The following is a 25,711-nucleotide window of genomic DNA, read 5'->3' on the forward strand; positions in this document are numbered from 1 at the left end:
CCAATACCGGTATTAATGCCAATACCAATATCGGTACGGACATCGCTTATACCAATTGTAATTCGACTAAGCCTCTAATCAAAACCAAAGAGTATCTAGTTAAGACATGCGCCGACTGTAGCCTAAAACCAATGTCCAAAGAATTAGACAAATGTAAAGAAAACCATAAATATGAAATAGGGTCTTCAGATGTATAGAATCTCAGCACTTTAATCTGACTTATAAGCTATCCCTAAATCCAAGTCACTGAGAAGGAGGAGTAGAAGTATGACCAGTTCTTGTATCGTGTGGGGATACAATGTTCGAAGTTGGTTAGTGGGGTAAAGGCTAGCATGTAAGTTAGGGATAAGAATGACGTAATAATATGATCAACAGTTTAAAACCATTCAAACCCAATACACATAATCATATGCATAAACATATTGATATATATAAATATATATCATATTTTGGGATAGGAATACAGCTTAACATATATTTCAAAACATTAGCCTAGATTGTGTAGCTTAATCATCATATAATAGTACCCAATTTGCTATATGAGCCCTGACTCTTACCTCCTAGTTGGGCCCTGGTGCGTGTAGCCATATAAAGAGGAGAATAATCTCATATATATGTATATGGGGGACTCGAACCTCCCAACATATACTAAGGTAACCTAGGCAGTTGATCATATAATTATTTACAAGGGACTCAAACCTCCCTATTCTTGAAATAATAATAAGTGGGTCTCAAAACTCCCTGGTCATGTTAACCCCCACATCGGCCAATGCAATTTCTAGTATTAGTCACTCGGACCTCCACTTTCACGACTCATCTATACAACCCTTATTATAACCTAATTAAAAAAATTGTCATACACTCCCATTCATTGAACCACATTACATTTTTAGGCATACATTATTGGTATCGTCATACCAACTACACTTGCAAGGTAATACGTCATACCAAAAAAATTTCCATTAACTTGAGGAGAACAACTACCTTAGTTCATTAATACAAATTGGGGAACACCGACTACCTTTGTTCATTAAAGCATACAATTGTATTTCAAATACTTTTTTATATCATGCAATAGTTCAAGAGTATTTTGATTTTATAAATTCCCTCAATTCTCATAACTAAAATCAATTTCACATTATGAGGTTGGGATTATAACCACTTTAAAGACACAGGTTTAGGAAGATCACAATTTCCTAGTTCATTCACCATACACATACACCCACAAGTTCAAAACTATATTAAAAGCATGAAAATCATATATATAAACTATTAAACACATTGTTCAATTCATAACATTCAAAAACCCCAACCTTTGTTTTTAAAACCAAAATAATAATCACATGCTTTGGCAAAATTAATAATAAGGGAAGAGTAATATGCCTGAAATAGTAAGATGTATGCAGAGAAACCACTCAGCCAGGTAAGTTGTGCAATAAATGTCATGGAAATTTTAAGCATTTTGGGGACTCTGAACTTTCACTTACAACCTCATAAGTGGTGTTATAGGTTTCAAAAAAAAAAGTTCAATGAGTCAAAAAAGTTTTAAAATTTTTGGGTATCCTATGGCATGCCACATATAGTCTGTAAGTGGCGCCATAGGAGCCTAAAATTTTGGGCCTAATTTTTTTAAAAATTTGGGATAGTTTCATAATGACCTAACCTTAACTAGCCTTCCTAGGGCTTTATATGCCTAGAACCAGGTCCAAAATCCCCACAAGCTTCAAAATTTCTAACTCTCTCTTAAATTCAAACCTTCTAACAGCCCCTACAAGTTATATGAGGCAATAACTCTTCCTGTTCTCAGTACCAACAAATCTAATTACATGTATTATGCATTGAAGCTAGGGTTTTTATTCATCTTTTTTATTTTCACTACTATCTAGCAAAATCAAAGGTAAATTTGTTGGCTCTTATTAGTAAATTTGTAGGTATTAGTAAAAATAAATTTGTATGTGTATTTGCTTGTGAATTGTGTAAAACTCAAAAAACTTGTATGAGGGAGGAGCCTAGATTAAGCCTAAAAGTTAAAATTGATGCATTGTTCTTTAATGAATAATCTATAATCATGACTAGAATAGGAGTGAAAGTTGAGAGGATTAAGGAAACCCTAAAGTCTTGTGTGCTATATCTATTTTATGAGATATGATAACAATTGGGTGTGAAAAATAAACTTGAGTGGGTCGATTTCACTGTATAGTATGGCTAAAGTCTGGGAAAATTTGAAGTTGGATCCTTTTTTTTTTCAAATTTTGCACTTCCTTATTTTTTTCAGGCCTTGGCACTAGCTTTTTTAGGTATTATGGCACCAAAGGATTTGATGGAAAGGATCAAAAAGTCAAGAAATTAAGATAAATCCCCTCGGTGTGGTGTTTCAATAGAGTATTACCCGGTCATCCCAAATAGACCAGTAGCCCTACAGACTACGACCATAGATAGGCTATAGTCGAATCTATTATTGTAGCCACCTTAGGTATTTAGCAACTAACATGGACAAAACAAGGCACTCATCCTACATCTACATAGGCTGGAGCCTAGACAGCTGCAACTATACCAGTTCCTAGGCTAAGAATGAATTTTTCTAAGACTTCTCCCCCATACTCTGCCCAGTCTGAAAAGAAAGAAAGGGATTTAAAAGAGAAGGATACCCAGGACCCTAGTCTGAGAAGAGGTCATAGAATGAGTTTGCAACAGTAGCTATTGAATCAATATTAGCATAACCCCTATTTGAGTAGGGTAAAACTCAGGCATCATATCAGGTGCCATCATCTACGACACTAGTAATAGAGCTCTCTACACAGGACCCTCAACCTGCCAATTTACCATAAACTGACCCAGCTCCTAAGTCTACATATACCTTAGATATGCTAATAGCTGAGGTAAACTCGAGGTGGTGTATGGCAGGGATGTAGGTACTTTATGAGTGGGAAAATTTTATTATAGAAGTTGGTCGACCTATGTGGTCTATTTAGGATAAGTGGAGGATTGAGTTAGCAGGGATAGTAGGGGCACCAAACTTGTGGGTTGTATATGATCAATTCGAGTTGGGGTGGATGACTAGACCCTAGGGTTCTTACAGTTAGGTTGTGTTCCATGAGTTTTATGCGTCTTATGCCACCACAGTTGTCTTGAACCCACCTAGAGGAGGTAGAGGTACAGTACATCCCCATCTAGAGTCCACTTTGGTGAGAGGAGTTCTGGTTGATCTTTTTGTGGCGTCCATCTACCAGGTTCTTTTTGGTCTTAATTATGTACCCTGGAATCTTCTATTGAGTGTGATTTGAGATTAAGATTTCCATGAGATAGACATACAATAACGGATGCAGATCATAGGAGATAAAGGCTAGATTTAGATATATAGATCTCCAACCTAATTTTAGATTTAGATAATGAAGCCCCTAGCTGAAGGAAAGGTAGATATTAAGAAATCAATACTGAATTTTACTGCAAAGTTTTGGTGGATCGTGATTTATTTTCAATAATATCCGACTATTGAGGATAATTTTTTAACATTGGATTGAGTTACATCAATCTTGAGTTTGATAGCGAGTTATATGATCGACTATGCAACTATTATTAAGTGTGAGTTGTATGAGAGAACATTTGAGAATTTGACTATTTAGCCATGTCCTTGCCTCATCCAATAGTTATGTGATGAGGTGAAAGTTCCTGAGATACAAAATGTCGATAGGAGATTAGAGGTGATGATTTTTTCATAGATAAATATGTTAAGGATCTACCAAACCCAGTCCTTTCCCAAGGAGTTTCGACAGTGATTCTAACCTAGTATGATGGGCCCTTAGTTGCAATAGTATAGGGTGATCGACTGGATATGGATATTGATGATGTGGTAGTTCATGCTGACTTTTATATCGAAGAGCATAGAGATGCACCAAAGATGACTACTTAGGAAGAGGGGCCCCTAACTACCTCTTCTTCAGCCTTAGCTTCTACTTCTTATCTAGCTAGGGAATTTTTTATGCCCCTTCATCCCTCTACTACAGCTCCATCCATTGACAGTACTTAGTGGAGTGCTAGTATATGACCACTGCCTGGCTAAAGAATGTTGAGTTCGAGCTTGCATCACTATATGGGCAGATTCGACCTTAGGTCTGGATGACACTAGAGACTACTAAGACTAGGATACGGGTTACACTCCAAACTGAGATATTAGATCTCACTATTGAGATACATTTCTGCATTGATGTTTTTAAGAGATGGGTGTTTGCTCAATTTAGTGATATAGAATCGGTTGACCTAGGTGGGATTCGAGAGAAGGTGCCCACTCTGTGAGCAGAGATATGCTCTCTTACTGAGAGCCAGATTTTACCCATTTTTATTGTTATCCCTTTATTTTGTTAGCTTGTGCCTCTGTGCGACCTTAGATATTTTGATTTATTAGCAGATAAGGAAAAGATGATCCAATTATGGGGACCAAGAGAGCTAGGACGGAGGACCTAAAGGACCCCTTTATTCCATTTGATCAATCCCTAAAGTTGCCCACCCATGATTCTAGGAAATCCACAGTAGATAATATGGTGAGCCAAGTAGAGATTACGGTGAGTACATATTCTAGTAGTGCCTCGCCCCCACCACCACCACTAGCAGTCGAGATATCCTTAGAGGTGGACGAGCATGACATGGATTCCTAGTGCATCCTAGGTATGTCATCATCCCATTACTTTTTATTAATTTCATACACTAGGGACAATGCACAGTTTTTAGATAGGAGTAGGGTATACCACAACAACCATATTTTTTGTTGTCGGGCTTCTTTTCCTGCCAGTTGTGATTTAATTATTAAACTGGCATATCTAGGAAATATTATGTCGTATTGTTTTTGGTTTTTTTATTGTATTATGTTCTTATGTAACTAAGAGAAAATTAGTATCTAAGAAAGTTGATGTATTTTGTTTTGATGTATTAAGAAAAATGGTACCCCTCTAAAAATTTATTATTAGATTGTGTGATATATATATATATATATATATATATATATATATTTGTGACCATTGTGAATGTTGTTACAACATTAGGATTAGGGACATAATAATCATAGCTAACATTTACATGAACTAGATAAGTAGTGCTTTGTAATTCAACCTTGTGCTATGTATGTGTGAAATGCTTACTTTGTTTCCTTTGAGTGTTGAATCTAAAACTTGAATAACCTACTTTGTTCCCTTTGTGTGCTAAATCCAGAACTTGCCTTGTTAGTCTTGCCTAGGTTGTAGGATGTTGGTTAGGAAAGGATCATAGGTTATTCTTTAAATTAGTTCAATTTTTGCCTAAAGGACCTTCCAAATATGAATAAGTATCTCTTGATCCCTATTTTTAGCCTATATAGACTATTTTTCTTGTTAGACCTTTCACCTTCCCATTTGTGTTATAATGAACCTATTTTGTCCCTGGTCCTCCTTAGACATTGTGTACCTCAACTCAGGCAAATCACCTAAGTTGGGGGTGGATATTATAGAGGTGGGTGATCTAAAGTGGGATGAAGAAGGGTAAATAAGAACAAAGGAAGTAGGGTTGGGTATGTTAGAAAAAGCAGCAAAAGAAAAAGAAAAGTTAAAAGAAAAGAAAAAGTGAAAAAAACCTACACCCAACCTGAGTGAGCTGTAAAAGAATAAAAAGAGAGAAAAAAAGGGTGGAATAAAAGAAATTAGTTGATAAGTGGACCCCCTAACGTTAATTTGGGATTTAGGATAAGGGTTAGTAAGGCAACACTCTAAGAGTCAAAACATAAAGAGTGAAATGCACTAAATGCATTCACAAGATGATTTGTGATACATAACTTATCAGATTTTACATGTACTCAAGTAATGCGTGTCACACAAGGGTTGTGCGGGTAGTTGTGCGTATTGTAGAATGTAATAGTGTGGAACCCAAAGAAAATCTGTAGTTAGGCAATGGTAAGATATAATTAGGCATATTGCAGTAGTAATCCTTTGATAAAAATTTCATGGAAAAAATGGTATTTATATAAAAAAAATATACTTATTTTTGCAATGAGAAAGTTGTGGAGAGAACATGTAAAGGGTAGACGTAGCCTTTAAGAGTTCCAGACTACTAGAGTCTAGCTCGAAAGACTCCTTCCTTATGTATGTGATCTAACTTATGAAACTTTATTACATTTACATCAAATAACTATTCTCGTTACTAAAATTTAAAGGATAAGAGATTAATTATTATCTCAATTGACTTAGTTCTGTAAAAAAATATGAGTTTGACAGAGTTGGGGGTATGACTAGTTTTGAACCTTCTCCCAAGGCAAGGACACCAGCAGAAGGGCTTCTAGTTTTTAATACATTATTAGAAAGTCTCTCTGTTTGTATTGGAATATGGGAAATGAACTTTCAATCAATTTGTCCCTCTCGTGTTGAGTCAGATCCATTACTGCTTCTCTTCTATTCGGTGTAGTTTGGTTGGAAAACCCTATTGAATAGAATTTATGATATAGATCACACAACTCATAGCTATCCAACCCAAAATAATTTGTAACATTATGCACTCAAGGAGGCAATTTGTATGTGTCACACACATGATATGCGCTTAAGATGGGGAGCGCAAAATTGACAACCAAAGTTTTAGCTACTGTAATAAGGTACCTTCATGGGGTACCCTTATGCGTATCACACAATGATAATATGTAACGCACAAGGGCTCAAAGTCAATTCATAAAGACATTATCTTCCCTAATTCGATGCAAGTAAACATTAAGCTAGTTTTTTCATGGAAAAATTAATTCCTAGGGTATATAGACTTCCCCTTTATAGATAAATACCACAGACCCAAATAATGGTAACTTTCTCAACTTTTGAATTAAAAATTTATGCAACACTATTGTAACCACACAATTCATATCAATGGCAAATGTTCATGGTGAACTAATAATAAGAGATACACCTGATCAAATAATAGTTAAGTCCCTCCCAACCTAATAACCATAATTAATCATACCATTATGAATAATTTTTATGGATAAAGAGGACTTAAGAGAAAGGACTATAATTAATTGAAAAAGAATGGATAAGAGGTAAAACAAACAATCATTAAGAATCATTATTTGTAATAACTTATTTTTGGTGATTTTTGTAAATTATTCATTTCTATATGATTTGACTATTTTCCCCCCTCCTCGTGGTTGATTTAGGGTATTTCTAGAGTGTGGGAATGATCGACAAAATTTCCAATGTATTTTAGTACATTTTGTATGAGTTTGTGATTTTTGGAAGTTAAAAGGCTTTATAGTTGATGTCAATCAACATTTGATGATATGTTTGTTAAATAGCAAAATAAATTGTTCTAGCAGATTAGAAACGTCAATTTTAGTTGGTAATATGGTTGTTGTGGTTTTACGACATTTGTACCTCATTTCAACCCTCTATTTGGAAAGTTGTAAAATTAGGTCTCAGGGTTCAATTTTGTGAAAATGTTGTTTTTTTGAAAATCTGATATAGCCATTGAGTTTGGAGCATCTAAATTAATAGGGTAGGATAGTTCATTTGTGTTCTCATGATTTCAGAATCCCCAGGGGTAAGTGGAGACAAGGAATTTTCCAAATCTCCACGTAATGCATTGCAGTTGGTGTGATCTCTAAAGAATCCCATTGGATGCTTTAGCGGAGAGCACTTTAGTGGACATATGATGCTTAAGTGGCCTTGCCAGCCTAGCAAGTACTACTTTAGTGGCACTTGTTCGCTAAAGAGGCCTGGCGTTAATGTGTTGGTACCAATTTCAATTATTTTTTATCTATTTTTGTCATTTAAAGCCTATTAAAACATGATTTCAAAAGTGGAATTTGGGGATTTTGGCTTAGAAGGCCTAAATTAGTAATTCATTGATGTAAATCCTAATTTCAACCCGTTTTTACTTGGGTTTTCTTCTATGGGTTCCTTTGATCACAGGTAGTATATTTTGAAACAAAAACTCTAGTTTTACACTTTTTTTTTGAAAAATCATTTTGGGGGTCTATTTTAACCCGACTTAGAAATTGGCAATATAGATATCATTGGCTTTTTTTAACGTATAAATACAAATGTTTTAGTTTATTCTGAGTCTATTTGTGATGTGAAGGTTTTGTATTGAAGGCCTTTAGACCTAGTTTTATTCATTTGAGGTAGGTTATGACTTAACTTTCTTCAAACTAGGTTGGGTACTTACTATTGATATAAAAACATGTTATGGGTATGGGATCTAGACATAAAAATGGGTTTATAATAAGTTTGTGCCCATGTGGAGCCTATGTTATTAATTTTTGGTGGTTTTGAGAGAGTATTTTCTATGTGTAGTCGTTTGGGATCTCGTATGATGTTATTGGCCTGGTATTTATGTAATTGGTTAACTCCATCAAGGTGGAAAAATGTCTAAGTTGGTGTTTATATAGTACCAAATGGCATATTATTGTATATATTACTCTACTTATTTATGGACTATATCGGATCATGGATAGTTGGCATATTGAGTGGATTTATGGCTCACAAGGTTAGTATGCTGGTTAGTTTTGGAAATTCTCATTCTGGTTGGTTGTGAGCATTACATCCTCATATCATATACATTCATGAAACATTGGTACCACTGTATAAATACTGGTTTTTCTAACAAAAAATATGACATCTTTAAAAACTCTTTGTAGATGTATGTTCCAGTGAAAAGTTATGGATAATGGATTGGTATTTGTTGTTGGATTTTATATAGGCTAGAGACTCTTCTATGGGTCCTACCTTATGAGAATAGCTTGGTAGGTGTATATGATGGTTATGCGGGAACCTTGTACATCATATTATCATCTTCTTCTTTATTATATTTCATATACTATGCAAATATTATGTTGTATTTTTGTTCTTGATTTGATTTCTATATATTTTTACTTCTTTACAGTACTTATATTTGGTGTATGTGTATATTTTTGACCTGTTAGTGAAGACGGTATAGGCTATTGTTTGGGATATTTTCTGACTTCAAGTGATATGTACATAATGTGTATTTTATATAGACATTTATTTTTTTCTTAAATTGTGAGGTTAGAGATGCTAAGATGGAGAGTTGCAAATTATTGATGGGATCGAGGTAGTGGATGGGTATAAGGATCTGCCCTTTCTAGACGTAGTAGTAAGGGGCTCTCCTTTAGCCTTAGGTTGAGCATGCTAGCGATATGGGGCCTACTCAGATCATATTGAGTTCTTCTACCCTAATCTTATAGGGGTTGCTAATTCGATTGTTGACTTAATTGGGAGGTGCTCCATTAAGTGCACCTGGTGTTCCTTTAGCTCCAAGTATTACACCTTTATCGATACCAGAGCATGCCTATGGTGTTCCTATGTTTTTGAGTATGGATCCTCTAGTGGCATCGATATTTACTTATGGTATATTATAGACTCCGAGTGTTATTCCTCCTTTAGTGCCGATATTGAAGTATGATATTTTGAGATAAAAAATTCAGCCTTTATATATGTTGCCCCCTCAGGTGGAATCTCAGCCAGCCAAATTATGTCTCTTATTATTACAAGTATAATTATGCCTTTTGAGAATCATAAGAGGTTTAAGAGATTCATTTATTTGGATCTACCTAGGTTCAGTGGTGATGTAGGTGAGGATGCTTATAAGTTCTTGATTGGTTATAGAGAGAGGTTGCATAATCTTGGATTGCTTATGTTGCACGGGGTATATTACACTACTTATCAGTTAAGAGATACAATCAAGGAATGGTGGAGGTCTCTTGTCAGTTGCAGACCTCTTGGTTTGCTAGAGATGACTTAGGATCATTTTGTTAAGGCCTTGCTGGATAGGTTTATGCCTTATAATTAGAGGCTCCAAATCAGGGATGAGTTTAATCACTTAGATCAAGGCTCCATGACTATTTTGGAGTATAAGGAATATTTCCATGCCTTGTCTAAATATTCTTATACTAGTATTGTCACCTAGTCTAAGAAGATTCAAAAGTTTGTAAAGGGGTTGGATGTTTTACTTCAGCTTGTTACCACTCAAATGGTAGTACCAGGGTCATTATTTAAAAGTATAATGGATCATGCTAAGGTCAATAAGTCTATTCTTTGAGCGTATGAGAAAGACGCTAAGAGGGTGTACGATTAGGGTAAGTTCAGAGGTCACACTACTCAAGGAAAAAATTCTAGACATTTCTATGAGTATCATGGCAGACCCGTGCAGGTAGCATTGTAGGGTTAAAGTAGTGGTTCTTCTAGTTTAGCAACTTTGGGTGGTTGTTCTAGCTCAGTCATCCCCCTTATTGAGTACGGCCACAGATTATGATTTGTGCTAAGTAAGGCTAGCCATTTGGGCCAAGACTATCCCGTCCATATTTTTAGGCCTACTCCTATTTCAATAGTAAAAGGTAGAGGTTATACAAGAGGTGCATGAGACAAAGGTAGTGGTGCTAATGTGTTGTTTGTAGGGCTACTCAGTAAGGTAGCAGACATGGACAATGCTATGATATACCTTCCATACCAGAGGTAGAGTTCTTTGATGCTATTAGCACAGTATTATTCCTATTTATTATAGATCTTCTTCTATTCTATTTGATCTGGGGTCTACTTTCCCCTATTTGTCAACATATTTTGCTTTGGTTTTTGATTCTACTAGTGAGACTGTTGCTATTCCTATCTGTGTATCTACCTATATAGGAGATTCTTTAGTGGTCGATCAGGTGCACTGATCTTGTGTTATAACATTTATTGGGCATGAGACTTTGGTAGATCTTATTATGCTAGATATGGTAGATTTTGATGTCATCTAGGATATGGATTGGTTAGCTCCTTGTTATGTTGTCCAAAAGTATTATGTTAGAACTGTAACCTTAGCTTCACTAGGTGGTTTAAGGATAGCTTGGAAGGGTATATTTTATTTGGGTCACAAGAGTGTTATATCATTCTTTCAGGCTCGGCTCTTGGTTGAGAAAAGATGTTTGTCTTATTTGGCTTATATTTATGATACTAGTGTTGATTCCTTTTCTCTTTTGGATTATATTTTTATTCTCTATGAGTTCATGGATTTTTTCCCTATTGATTTTCCTTGTATGCTCCAAAATGTGTTATTGACTTCACACCAAGCCCATACTTCTCCTTATAGGATTATCCTAGCATATTTAATGGAATTGAAGGATCAATTGCAGAAGTTATTAGATAAGGGATTATCTGACCTAGTGTATCACCTTGGGATACACCATCTTGTTTGTAAATAAAAAGGATGGATCTATGCGTATGTATATTGATTATCAGTTATTGAATAAGGTGATGGTTAAGAATAAGTATCCTCTTCTTTGTATCCTCTTCTTTGTTTGATGAACTTCAGAGTGCTTTAGCATTTTTAAAGATTAATTTAATGTTTGGGTATCACCAGTTGGGGTTTAGAGCATCAGATTTTTGATGATAGGTTTTCAGACTCGGTACAGTCATTGTGAGTTCTTGGTCATGTCCTTCAAGTTGACCAATGACCCAGCCACATTTATCAGTTGATAAACTAGGTATTTTAATCGTATGTTGACTCTTTTGTTATTGTATGTTTAGATGATATCTTTATTTATTCTAAGAGTGAGGCCGATCATAAGAAGTATTTATGGATTGTACTCTAAAGATTGAGGGATGTGAAGTAGTATGTTAAGTTTTTCAAGTGTGAGTTTTCGTTGGAGTTTCTTTCTTTCTTGGTTATGTGGTGACCAAGGATAATATTATGGTTGATTCGAACAATATTATAGCATTTCGTGATTAGGCTAGGCCTACTTCTCCTACCAAGATTTGTAACTTTATTGGTTTAGCAGGTTACTATCGGTGATTTGTTGAGAGTTTTTCATTTACTACGGCTACGTTAACCAAGTTAATCTAGAAGAAGATTTTCTTTTAATATTCTAATGCTTGTTAGGTGAGTTTCAAAAGCTTAAGGACTTGTTAACATCAACTTCTATCTTGAATTTACCTAAGGAGGACGTGGGATTTACCATCTTTTGTTATGTTGTTGGTGTTGGTTAGGTGTTGTGTTGATGCAAGAGGGTAAGGTGATTGTGCATGTTTCTCATCTATTGAATCCCCATTAGACGAAATACCCTACCCATGATTTGGAGTTGTGCGCAGTTGTATTTGCTTTGAAGTTATGAAGGCACTACTTGTATGAAGCCTGTTGTGAGATCTTCTTTGATCATTATAGCCTTCAGTATTTCTTAATCCAGCTATAACTTTTTATGAGGAAGCATCATTGGCGAGAGTCTTTTAAGGATTATGACCTGAATATTCTATATCACCCGGGTAAGGCTAATACGATTGCAGATGCTTTGAGTCGAAAGTCGACTAGCAAGGGTAGGTTGGTGAATATTTTGACCCAGGAAAGGACTTTGGTATTAAAGGATCATTGTTTTGCTATCCAGATGGTTAGGTTGATATTTTAACACATGGATGTGTCTTGGCATTTGTGGAGGCTAGGTCTTTCTTGATAGAGTAGATTAGGGCTCATTAGTTATTTTATATTGGGTTTTGAATGATTCAGGATAAGGTGTTGAATGGAGAGGCTAAGAAAGCCTCTCTTATTTTAGATGGTATTTTGAGGATTGAAGGCCTTGTTTATGTGTTGAATGTGGGTGGCTAGATTCGATTGATATTGGAGAAGGCTTATTATCGTAGGTATTCTATCCATTCAGGATTGAAAGATGTATCGTGACTTAAGAAAAGACTATTGGTGGGGTCGTATGAAAAAAGATATAGCAGATTTTGTAACTCATCACCTATGTTGGTAATAGGTGAAGATCAAGCATTTGAGACCTGGTGGTTTGTTTTAGTGTTTACCCATTCCTGAGTGGAAATGGGAATGGATCACTATACCCATTAAATAAATCTACTTATTTCATTACAATTTAGGTTTCTTTCAGTACTGAGAGGTTGACCCATATCCATAATCTTGAGATAGTTCATCTTTATGGTGTACCAGTGTCTATCATCTCAGATAGAGGTTCAGTGTTCATCTCACTTTTGGAGGAATTATCAGGAGGAGTTGGGTAACCAAGTTAATCTTAGTACAACTTTTCACCCCCTGATCGACGGTCAATTAGAGCGGACTATTTAGGTTTTGAAGGATATGCTCTATTCTTGGATTATGAACTTTGGAGTAGCTTTGGCGGAGTTTGCATATAATAATAGTTACTATTTAAGTATTGAGATGGATCCCTTCAAAGCTTTGTATGGTAAGTATTGCTGCTCTCTAGTTGATTGGTTTGAGGTATTTAGGATTAAACCTCAAGGTACAAACCTGCTTCATGAGTCTTTGGATAGAATTTGGGTCATTCAGGATAAACTTTGAGCAACTCAGAGTATGCAGAAGTGCTATATAGATCATAGACTTTGTTCCTTGAGATTTAGTGTTGTTGATTGAGTTTTTCTTCATATGTCACCTTTGAAGGGCATGATAAGGTTTGAGAAGAGGGGCAAGCTTAGACCCAGGTATATTGGACCTTTTAAGATTCTTCATACTATTGAAGATATGGCTTATGAGTATGCCTTTTCACTAGATTTATTAATTTTTCATCCATTTTTTCAAGTTTCTATGCTTCAGTGTTATATTTTGGATGAGTCTCATGTCATTTGTTGGGATTTAGTCAAGTAAAATAAGAGGTTGTGTGTTGTTGAGGAGTATGTCTCCATTTTAGTTAGGGATGTTAAACGATTGTGTTCTAGAGATATTCCGGTGGTTAAGATCCAGTGGAGACATCAACCTATAGATGAGGCTACTTGGGAGGTCAAGTCCAATTTGTGTGGTAGTTATCCCTCATTTTTTGCCGATTTAGGTATTTCCCTGGCCTTTATTTTGAGGACGAACAAAAGTTTTAGTGGTGGATGATGTAATGACTTGAGTTTTGGTGATTTTTGTGAATTATTCATTTCTATGTAGTTTGACCATTTTACCCCTCCTTATTGTTAGTTTGTGGTATTTCTAGGATGTGGGGATGATTAGCATGGTTCCCAATGCATTTTGGTGTGTTTTATGCGAGTTAGTGGTTTTTGGAAGTTAAAAAGGCATTACATCTGATGGCAACACGAACTGCACTAGCAGATCTAAAACACCGATTTTAGGTTGGTAATATGGTTGGTGTGGTTTTATGAATTTTGTATCTCATTTTCATCCTCGATTCAAAAAGTAATAAAACTGGGACTCGGGGGTCAATTTTATGAAAATGGCACTTTTTTAAAAATATGATATCGCTATTGAATTTGAAGCATTGAATTTAGTTTGGTAGTATAGTTCGTTTGGATTTTTGGGATTCTGAATGTATCCTGAGTGGTCCATGGAGACTAGAAATTTTCCAAGTCTCTAGCTGATGCATTACAATTGTTGGGATTGCTAAATTGGACTGTTGGGTGCTTTATAGGAGGGCATTTTATGGACCATATAGTGCTTAAGCCGCCCTGCTAGCCTAGCAAGTGTCTCTTTAAGAGGAGGGTATTTTGGCGGCCATATAGTGCTTAAGCAACCCTGCTAGCCTAGAAAGTGTTGCTTTAGCAGTAAGTTGGTTGTTGAAAACTAGCCAATTTAGTGTCAGTTATCCATATAAGTGGTCTAGCATCAGTGGTTGAGTACTACTTTAGCGGACCCTGGGCGCTTTTGCGCTTACCGCTAAAGCATCCTAGGGCAGGGTCTAGCTGCACTTGGGTAATATAAATACTCCTTTCTCAAATTTTCCACCATTTTTAGACATAGAGCTTTGTGTTTTTGAGTTTTTATGCGATTTCTTCCATTTTCAAGTTTGGGTAAGCTCCAAATCCCTATTTCAATTATTTTTCTTCGATATGTGTTATTTAAAGCTTGTTAAAACTTGATTTCAAAAGTAAAATTTGGGGATTTGTGCTTGGAAGGGCTAAATTAGTAATTCTTCAATTTAAACCCCAATTTCAATCCATTTTCACTTGGATATTCTTATATGGGTTTGATTAATCATGGGTAATATATTTTTGCACGAAAATTCCAATTTTACCTTTTGCTTTCAAAAACCTATTTTGAGGGTTCGTTTCGATCCCGACCTAGAAATGGTCAATATGGGTATTATTGGTTATCCTTTAACGTATATAATCTATATTGTGTGTTTTTAGTTGATTTCAAGTTTGTTCGTGAAGGGAAGGATCCGTGTTGAAGGCTTTTGGACCTAATTTTTTTCTTTTGAGGTAGGTTATGGCTTAAATTTCTTCAGATTGGGTTCGGTAGTTAATATTGATATAAAAAACATCTTATGGGTGTGGAAACTAATCATGGAAAGAGCTTTGATATTGTTTTGTTACCATTTTGGGGCCTATGTTGTTGTTATTTGGTGGTTTTGAGACAGTATTTGCTATGTGTGATCGTGTGGGGTTTGGGATAATGTTATTGACTTCGTATTTATGTAATGAGTTGTCTTCTTGTTGGTGTAAAAATTTCTATGTTGGTATTTATGTGGTATCAAATGGCATATTTTTGTATAGCTAACTCTATTGGTTTATGGACTTTATTAGATCATGGATGGTTGGCATATTAAGTGGCTTTCTGGCTCACATGGTTAGCACATTGGTTGTTTTTGGAAATTATCATTTTGATTTGTTGTGGGAATTACATCCTCATATCATATACATTCATGAAACATTGGTACCACTGTGGAAATACTGCCTTTTCTGACAGAAAATATGATATATTTAAAAAAAACTCTCTGTGAATATATGTTCTAGAGAGGAGTTATGTATAGTAGATTGGTATTGGTTATTAGATTGTATATGGATTGATGAACCCCCCCGGTCCTACCTCAAGAGCACAGCTCGGTAGCTGTGTATGAAGGTTGTGCGACAACCCCGTGGATCACATCATCATCATCATTTTCATTGCATTTCATATATTGTGCGTATTTTGTGTTGTATTGTCGTTTTTGATTTGATATATCTATATATTTGTATTTCTTTTTTGTACTTGTATTTGGCATATGTGTACATTTTTGAATTGTTAGTGGAGATGATATGGGCTACCATATTCGACATTTTCTGATTGCATGTGATGTGCCCATAGTGTGTATTTTATAACTTTACTTTTTACTTTTCTCAGTCAGCCTATGATACCTACTGAGTACAAGTAGATCGTACTCTAATCTTAGTTGGATTTATGCACCTACGTGTCATAATATCTATGTATTTAGCCTAGTTTTGAGGACTTATCGTGTGCGTAAGGAAATGATATTCATATAATCGATCTACTAAGTGTTTAATGACTCTTTTATAATGTTTAAGGTGTGTTTAAATCAAGTTTGGAATGAAACAATCACTTTGAGTTTAGATGAGAAAACTAGTGTTACTAGATTGAGCTATTTGTTGTTCTAGTTGATCTTGTTGGATTCAATTGTGTTTAAGAACTAATTTATTATGTTTAATGATATAGGAGGTCATGTTATATGATAAGGTTGATATTTGATAGCAAAATAAGGTCAAACGATGATGGAAAAACACCCATGAAATGAGGAACTCAATGCTAAATGGATGGAGATTACTTGGATAAAATCTAGAAATTCTGCGCACAATGGCGTGCCACGCCCTTGGATCTCCATGTTAAGCGAATTCAACGCCCTTGGACATAAACCAATATAGCAAATTCCAGTAAGCATCCACGATAAAGGCATGCCACGCCCTTATCGCATCAATTCACTAGTGTAGCACGCCCATGGTTTCAAAATAGGGTCTTGGTTCCAACTATAAATTTGACACTCCTATGTTATTATACACATCGTGGATGACCTTCGGGGCTGAGAATACACTTGAGGAGGTCTCTCTTACGGTTCTAAATCTTTCCTTTAGTTTACTTTTTGTTTTTATATATGAATTTCCATCTTGTGATTTATTGTAAAACCATGAGGGGGTAAACACTCTCTTCTATGGTTGAGCACAAGAACATAATTACTTAAGATTATATTTGAGTTGGTCTAGGTTTATTATCATTATTGATTGTTCATATATCCTTGTATTTACTATTATATGGATTCGTGACCCTTAGGATAGTCGATACTTCTATTATGAGCCCGGAAGGGGAAACAATAGACTAGAACGTGGAATATATAGAGTGGGATCTTATTCAGAGAGGGTTTGAAGTTAAGATTTGCAATTAGGATAGGAATATACATAATTTGCCCTACTTGGTTCATACATGGGATGCAATATAAATGCGTTTGACTTAGTTCTTACATCCCCATTTTACAATGTTGGTGTGGGTCTAAGTTAGATAGATGATTAGAGGATGATCATTCCCTGATTATGTTATCAACCTCGTCCATAAACAACCGAGATAATTAACTAAACTAACATAATTATATAGCTAAGTAGGATTGTTCGTAGTACCTTGACCCCAGATTTCTCCCCATTATTGTTCAAGATCTTTATATTATTCCATTGTTTATGGTTACTTTATGTTTTCAAATCACAAATGTTATTGGTTACTTTTACATTTGTTTAATTTTCATAGTAATACTAGAAGTAGATTGTTGCTGAGCATAAGTCCCTGTTGGATCGATATTTGGCATGTAAAGGACACTTTACTTTTTTAGTGACCATGTACACTTATGTATGTGCTAGGGCACAACATAGTTATCCATATTGTGCCCTTTTGGTGCATATGTACGAGTATGCCGTACGATAGATGATTCAGGCGATGTTTGGAGAATTTCCAAGGTAGCAGTCAGTCTTTGCTTCTAGAGTTGATCTACTTCGTCTCTTGTTTAGTTTATGACTTGTTTTTATATTCAGAGACAAATTATGCTCTTTTTTGACTATCAGTTGTATATTTAGATTTTTGAGATGTATTTAGTTGGTTCTTACACTATGAAATTGGATTTTTGAGAGATTTATGATATCTTTGTTATGTACTTTTCTGCTATTAATGTATATGTGAGTTTCAGCTTTTCTGTAGAAGCCTTACCCTAGGTTTTGGTATCCTTTTTTATTTTTTATATCAGTTTGGGTGATAGGCTTACTTTTCAAGGCTTTCGGCAACAAGTTTCATGATGACCCATAGTTTTTGGGTTTTGACACCATCAAATAAAAATAACTCATTACAACTTATGAGGAACTCGCGAGAATCATCAGCAGTGTGAATTTTGGTGAGTGCATGCGTGTGTGTTCAACAAAGCTTGCTTGAATTAACAATTAAGTGTGAGAAAAAGAAAGAGAGTTTATGTCTTAAGTAAATAATAAGAGAAAAATTTATACCCTTACCCTTCTTCAAAATTTAGAACGCCCCTTCACTTACCAATTGAGTTATGCTTAGACAATATTTATTGCATAACCTCAGTGTTATGCACACAACTCATACATGATGGTAAAGTGTGACTTTCACGAGTTTGTAGCCTCTGTAACTTCTTGTGATGAACTTGTTCAATATGCTTAAGTGCAGGGCGATGCACACAAGTGTTGAGCTAACCTGGATCTTAGCTTTTTGCTACTAGAACATTGTGAGTCCAACTTATACGATACATATTAGTCATGTGTGATGTGCATAAGTTTTGTGGTTATCACACAAGTGGTTTTAATCCATCGTTTATGAGTTTCTTAAATCCAATTTTCTACACATACCTACATTATTTAATAAGTATTAGTCAAAACAACTAAAAGTAATACTTGGATTGCCTCCAAAGAAGCGCCTTATTTAATATTATGGCACAAGGTGCGTTGGAGTCCTTGAGCTTAATCAATGTATAACACCTCAATAAAGTCTATCCTCGACTTCATTTGAAAGTATTGCTTCACCCATGTCTTTTCACCTTCCAATTCAGTAGCTCCACTCGGGAAGCTTTCTCCCACCTTAAATAGTTTTGGCCACCTTAAATTGAGCTTTTTAAGGAATAAGTAAGTTGTGAGTTAAACAATAAGACATCATTACCACTTTCAAACTCTATTTTTAAGAATTTTGCATCATGTCATATCTTCATCCGCTCCTTGTAAAGAGTGGAGCTTTCATAAGCTCTTAATCATCTTGACATTGTTCCACTATTGATTTGATGCATCTCTCATTTCGTGTTCAATTGGTGCAAGTCCCAAAACATTTTGTATTCCAATTCAATGAGTAAATATCTAGCCTAGACAAACACTAATTGATCAGAAACAAGTCAAATTTGTGTTTTAAAAGCGATCCTATATGTTAATATGACATGGTTACATGGCACTTTCGGTGCTTAAAATGGTGAAATATGCAAGTACATAGGTCATTTTGTTAGATATGATATGTGTTTTGTGTGTGTTGCATTTTAATTAGTTTAAAAGTGGTGTGGAACAAAATTGGATAAATAATCTTTGAAAAATCAATGTACTAACTATACCACGAGTCGTTACGACACCATAAGACTTGTAGCCCAAGGTATAATGTTAACAGTGTGTGAAGTTGATATCAAGAAGTAAAGTTAAAGGCTAATGACTCATTAGAAGTAACAACAAGTCATGGTGTGAGTCATTCAGACCATTTGATAAGAAGTCCTAAAGGTTGACAAATTGAAGCCCTAATGGAAATGGATGAAGACCGCGAATAGTTAGGACAACCAACAACTCATGGTAAGGATCCATTCTAAAAATAGAAGGAAAGTGTTGGAAGATGAAAATTAAATGGAGTGATAACTAGTCCTAGATAATGACTCATTAGGAATGAAAATGATTCATTACTATTGAGTTTAGAAAGAGCAGTGATAGCAGCTAATAAGTCATCGTCAGTCCAGACGACTCGTTACCAGAGGCGTGACCACTGCCGACTTAGTTTTTCTTTTTTTTTTGGTTAGGTTTTATTCATTATATTGGGAAACCATAAATATCCTTGAGGTACTCTTGTATTAGGTTATGCACTTTATACTCTTACAAACACATATTGATTCCAAGATTGAATTTTGAGCTTGAAATCCTCTTATTCTTGGTTTTTGGTTTATTATGTAATTTGAGACTATGGGTTTTCTTCGTCAATTATTGTAAGATTAATCATGTGCATTCTTCATTGCACTACATGGATTGTTTCACAACTATGTGCAACTAATTCCCTTAGCTAGGGTTGTGGGAACCCTGAAAGAATAACGAAGTAGGGGAAGTGTAAGGATTTTCTAGATCATATTTTGCACATATATTATGATCTTCTTTAGTTTAATTAATTTCTTAGTGGTGGCCAACTATAAGAACCTTCTTGTATTCGAGATCATCTTCACAAGAGAAACTGAGATTGGGAAAACAAGATTACCCCAGTAATTTAAGGCTATCAACCCTCGTCTAATAACTTGAGACCTATAAAGTGATAGTTAAACTGGGATCAAAGACAAGGGTTAGTAAGGAGACACCCTGAGACTCATAAGGTAAAGTGTGAAATTTAACAATGAGTTCACAAGACAATTAGAAATACTTAACTTGTCAGATACTGCATGTGTGATAATTAGATATTTGGATTGATCCTGATAAACCTACGGAGTTAGAAGCCAAGGGAAACATAAGCCTAGTGTTAGTTTCAAATTGTTTACAACCAAAACCATCCAAATTTTGTTACTTTTTCTAATAACTGCAACCCCCCCCCCCATTTAATTTTTTGTACTTTCAGCTACTTCAGTAAGTTTTAGAGACGAGTTTGACCTATTCCTTGTGGGATCGATCCCAACCTTATTAGGTTACTATAATTTGACCGCGACTGTATTGTATCTTCAAGAAGGGTATATTTTGGGCGATTTTGAAATTTTGGTGCCATTGTTGGGGAATACAATTGCAATATATTGATTTAAAGTGTTGAAGTTCTGGGATTTTGATTTACTGTTCTTCTTGTGGCATACGCCAGTGTATTCCTAGAAGTAGGAGTCATGGAAATCCTTTACTTTTACTTAATCCTGAGCGAGAGAATCCTATAGCAGAATCGTAGATAACATATCACGTACGTGAAGGCCATATTAAGGGGCTTTAGGATAATCCCACTAAAGATCCTCCTTCTTCTCTGGTACAGTTCAGTAGACGATTGATTGTACGACTGATTAATTACTAGCAGATGTAAAAGCTGCTAATATAAGTAGGGATACAGATGTGTATCGTATAGCTCAAGAGGTAGAGCTTCTGTGGTAGAGACAGGAAGAAAATCACTGAGCAGAACTCAACAAATATAGAAGGTGTTGAGCTCAAGTTCTCCCAGCCTATCAGTACTTTCCACTCTATAATGATCTAGAGGAGGAATTAGAATATATTAAGCCTACTAAGATAAGAGCTATCATTCTTCCTGCATTGCCACCAAATATGACGTTCAATTACTAGTGTTATGATTTGATTATTGAACCTAAAAGGTATGCTTGTGGCCTACTAATTGATGATGCAAGCATGTACGTTATTAATTTTATAGTGATTTGCATGTCATACATTATATAAGGGGTAGATCAGGAAGCTGTCAGACTCAAGTTTTTCTCATTCTCTCTAACTGGTGAAGCTACATTATGGTTAGGGGAACTTCTTCGAGGGTTAATTACTACTTGGAATAAGTTATGGAGGGATTTTTTTGGATCATTTCCCCCCATCCAGAATGCTATAGTTGAAGGATGAGATATATATAATTTTAGGCAGTTGCATTCGGAGTCAATATATGCATTATGGTTTTAGTTCAAAAACAATTTGATAATGGTGCCAAAACATAGAATTATGGGAAGAAACTTGCTTGAACATTCTATCGAGCCCTTAATACCAGTTCAAAATCTATGGTGGACACTATTACTAGTGAAGCATTCATGCACCTGCATTGGAAGACAGTGTTAGAGATATTAGATCAGATTTCTCTCACTAATTGAAAGTGGCATACTCTCAATATTGATGCTGTTGGAGCTTCTAGTGAGCACAGAATTGTTGATGACACAATGAAGTAAGAGTTTTCTTAACTAAAAAAGAAGTTTGTGATGATGAATTCTGAGAAGGTGAATGCAGTGGGTGCGCAAAGTAAGGCCCCCAGATCATATGATTCAGATATGGATGAAGAGGTTAAATATCTTGATAGAGATTTGACGAGTTTCTAAGACAAAGGCCAATCGTCTGCTCAAGATAATTGGAAATCTAGGAAAATCACAGAGAGAGGGATAGTGACTAGATATGCAAGGATGATTATAAGGAGAAGGGTGGTGCATATATTCCACCAGGCAGTCGTGATACTGAATAAAAGATAGAGGCTATGTTTTCAATGTTGTTAAAGGGTCATAAAAGTCAAGAATGTTTCTTTAACGAGATTAAGGTTGACATCTCAGGTTTGACCTAGATAGTGGAATTATATGCCACTACTTGCAGCGGTAATTTGGCAAAATGTCAACAACCTTGAATCAGCGGTAGTCGAGCACCCTTCTAAGTAATACAGTGCATTATCCTAAGAATGATGGTCTCTATCTTTATATTACCACTTAAAGTGGTAGTAAAATAGTTGATCCCCTCCCCCTTCCTCCCATACACACGGTTGATGAGCCATGGAATGATAGTGTTGATATTGAAGAGATACTTGAAGTAAAGGTAAAGAAATTGACAGTTGTTGATAGAAGTATTGATAAGGATAAAAGAAAGGGGGTAGAGCTTGTGTTGAAGACCATTCTATGACCTTACCCGTCTTTTTCTCTGAGATTGAAGAAGAAACAAGTGAAAGAAAAGTATCAGAATTTCTTCTAAATGTTGAAAGAACTGTTGGTAAACATTCCTCTTGTTGAGTATTGGATAAGATGCCTAGATATGCTTTTTTCATGAAGGAGTTGGCAACTAAGAAGCAAACGATGAATTTCCATCCCATTGATAATATGCACTATTATAGTGTTGTTGCTTTAGATCGTTAGTAGAGAAGGAGGAAGAACCCAAAGCATTTACTATTCCATGTACTATTGGGTCCTTCAACTTTGCTTGGGCCTTATGTTACTAGAGAGCCAGCATAAATCTGATCTCGTTGGTAGTGCATAAGCAGCTAGGGTTAGGGGCACCCAAACCAAAATCTATAAGGTTATTGATGGCTGACTAGATTGTGACAAAAATGGTTAGTATTTTGTGTGATGATTTGGTAAAGGCTGCATCCTTTATATTTACAGCTGGCTTCGTGATCCTTGGATTTTTTAAAGACCTTCAAGGATCTAAAAGAGCTGAATTCAAATGTAAGATATTGTGGAGTCTTACAATATCTCCCCCATGGGAACATTCATCCTCGAATGAGTCTGACTGAGATGGGAGAAAAGATCAACTGAACTATGTATAGAACATACACAAATGAAAACATGAGATCATGACTGACATAACTGAACAACTAAATATAATATACAGAAAATGAATATCTGATGCAGGACTGATAATCTGAATTCATGCATATCAGATGCATGGATACGTTACTGACACGATATGTGAATACATAAATGAAAGTACTGATAAGATGATCACGCACATCTGATGCATGGATATATAACTGAACTGGCCCATAAACATGCAATGGTAAGGATACCAAGTTCGAACTAGAAATTGAGAATGGAACTGAATGCCAAGTTGGTAATAGAACTAAACATGACAACTGAGATTACCTGATTGAACTGATATATGAATATAGGACTGAATGTGCAATGGTGATTGACACCAAGCTTGTAATGGGAATCTGATATCAAGTTTGTAATGGTAGTTTGAACATGGAGCTGAGTATGTTCAAGAAAATTGTTTTGGAAACTGAAAAGTACTGATGAACCCATGATTATGCTAGAAGTATGCATGAACGAGAATATGAGGACATGACTGATATAGGAACATGATGCATGAATTCTGTAAACTGAACTGAGTTTTGAATGCATGGTGTACAACTAAAGTTGGGGCTTGAGGTCGACTTACGAGTACCCCTTAATTCAAACTAGATTCACTACATGAAGAGAGAATATGATGATTATGCTATGAATAATGGGAGAATTATAGCGTATCTCCCCTTTAGGACACTATGTCCCTTGAAGAATGCTAACTTTACTCAGATATTGAAGAAAGACTAAAGCGATGCACAAGGTTCCTAGGAACTGAATCATGACTGATTATCTAATATCTAAAACTGAGGCATGATACATGAACTTAGTTGAGCTTGCATCTACATGATTGGTTCATCTTAGAATAGTTTCATTCATGAGATTTTGGATAGTGTAAATAGATGGAAAGATAGGAAACCAAATTGTATGAACATGTCTGACTGACTGCTTGACTGAATTACTGGCTATTTAAACTAATTCCCTACTGACTGACTCATCTGATTAATTGACTGATTAATGGTTAGGTACTGAGCATATGAGATTGAATGATACTTAGTATGAATAACTAGGCTGAGGATATAGAGTTTTTCTTATGAACATGAGAAAGGGACTAACTGAGTAACATGAGATAGCTACGCAAGAATTCGTGAAATACTGAATTATTCGAGGATGCAAGACCAGGCGGATAACATGGTTCAGAAATATTCTATAAGCTGAGGTACTAAAACACTGATGACATGAAGGACTGATAACTACACACTATGGTTAAGCAACACCTGAATTTAGACTGTGGTACTGATCTGATTTTTGAACTAAGGCTAACACTATATCTAAGACTATAGTAGAAATCGTAACTTACTTTGTAATTGGGACTCATTCAGGAACTGAATGTTGGTTTCTGATAATTAAGGTTTAGACTAATATTGAGGTACTGATACTGGATACTGATAACTACTTGTGGAAGATTGACATATGCAAGGATCCGATGCTCAAACAAATACTATATCAATCTCAACACTCGACTAAGGCTTGAGAAACAAATTATCAAAATCATGGATTTACCAAGAGATTTAAACAAAGGGTATACATGACGTAATATAAGATTGACTGATCCTAGGAGTAGAGCCTGATTCATGTGGATTTAACATCTGCTAAAACATAACATGAGTCCCTGAGTCATGAGCTGCATGACCTAAGTCTTAAATTTCAGTGTTCATAGAACATGATTCGTAACACTAAGAAAATTAAAACTCCTGAATCTGAAGAAACATGAACATGTAAATAAGGGATCTATAACTTACCAGTGACTGCATTAGGAGGACTTTCTAGATTCTTTTAGGATTGAAGTATATAAAGTCCGTAAGGGCATTGCCCACTGACAGTCCTGGAATTGGCACCCTACTGGTTTGGGCGACCGGACTGAGCTGAAAAATGACCATGCTAACTTTGAGGACTGGCTTTAGGATAATCTCAGACCTTGTGAACTAACTCACCACATCTAAAACACACACCACTGCCAGCTCTACACACACCCTTATGATGCTTACCACACTCTTCACAAAGCGAATGAGTAAGAATCCTGTTCTCATTACCCTGGGCCTTGGAGCCTGATGCCCCATATCTATGGTTATTTTTGAACTTTGGTACTTGTGCACTAGCTAAAGAGTGAACTGGGGATGAATATTTCTAACACAGCTGAAAATGATTACCACGCTGTCACCTTAACTGAGCAAAACTATAACTACCTATACTGGCTCTCTCATTTTCTTTTTCCTTCTTCTTAAGATTTTTATCTTCCATCTATTGGGCATAGATCATAAGCCTAGATATGTCCATATCACTAATCAAAATTGTAGTCCTGCACTCCTTAACCACTCTACCAGATACCCATGACACAAACGTACTCATTCTAGATCTACTATCTGCTACTACATGGGGAGTGTTCCTGGCTAACTGAATGAACTTAAAAGAGTATTATTTTATGCTCAT

The sequence above is a fragment of the Capsicum annuum genome, chromosome 11 (assembly GCF_002878395.1).
Source record: "Capsicum annuum cultivar UCD-10X-F1 chromosome 11, UCD10Xv1.1, whole genome shotgun sequence".
NCBI classification, from domain to species: Eukaryota; Viridiplantae; Streptophyta; class Magnoliopsida; order Solanales; family Solanaceae; genus Capsicum; species Capsicum annuum.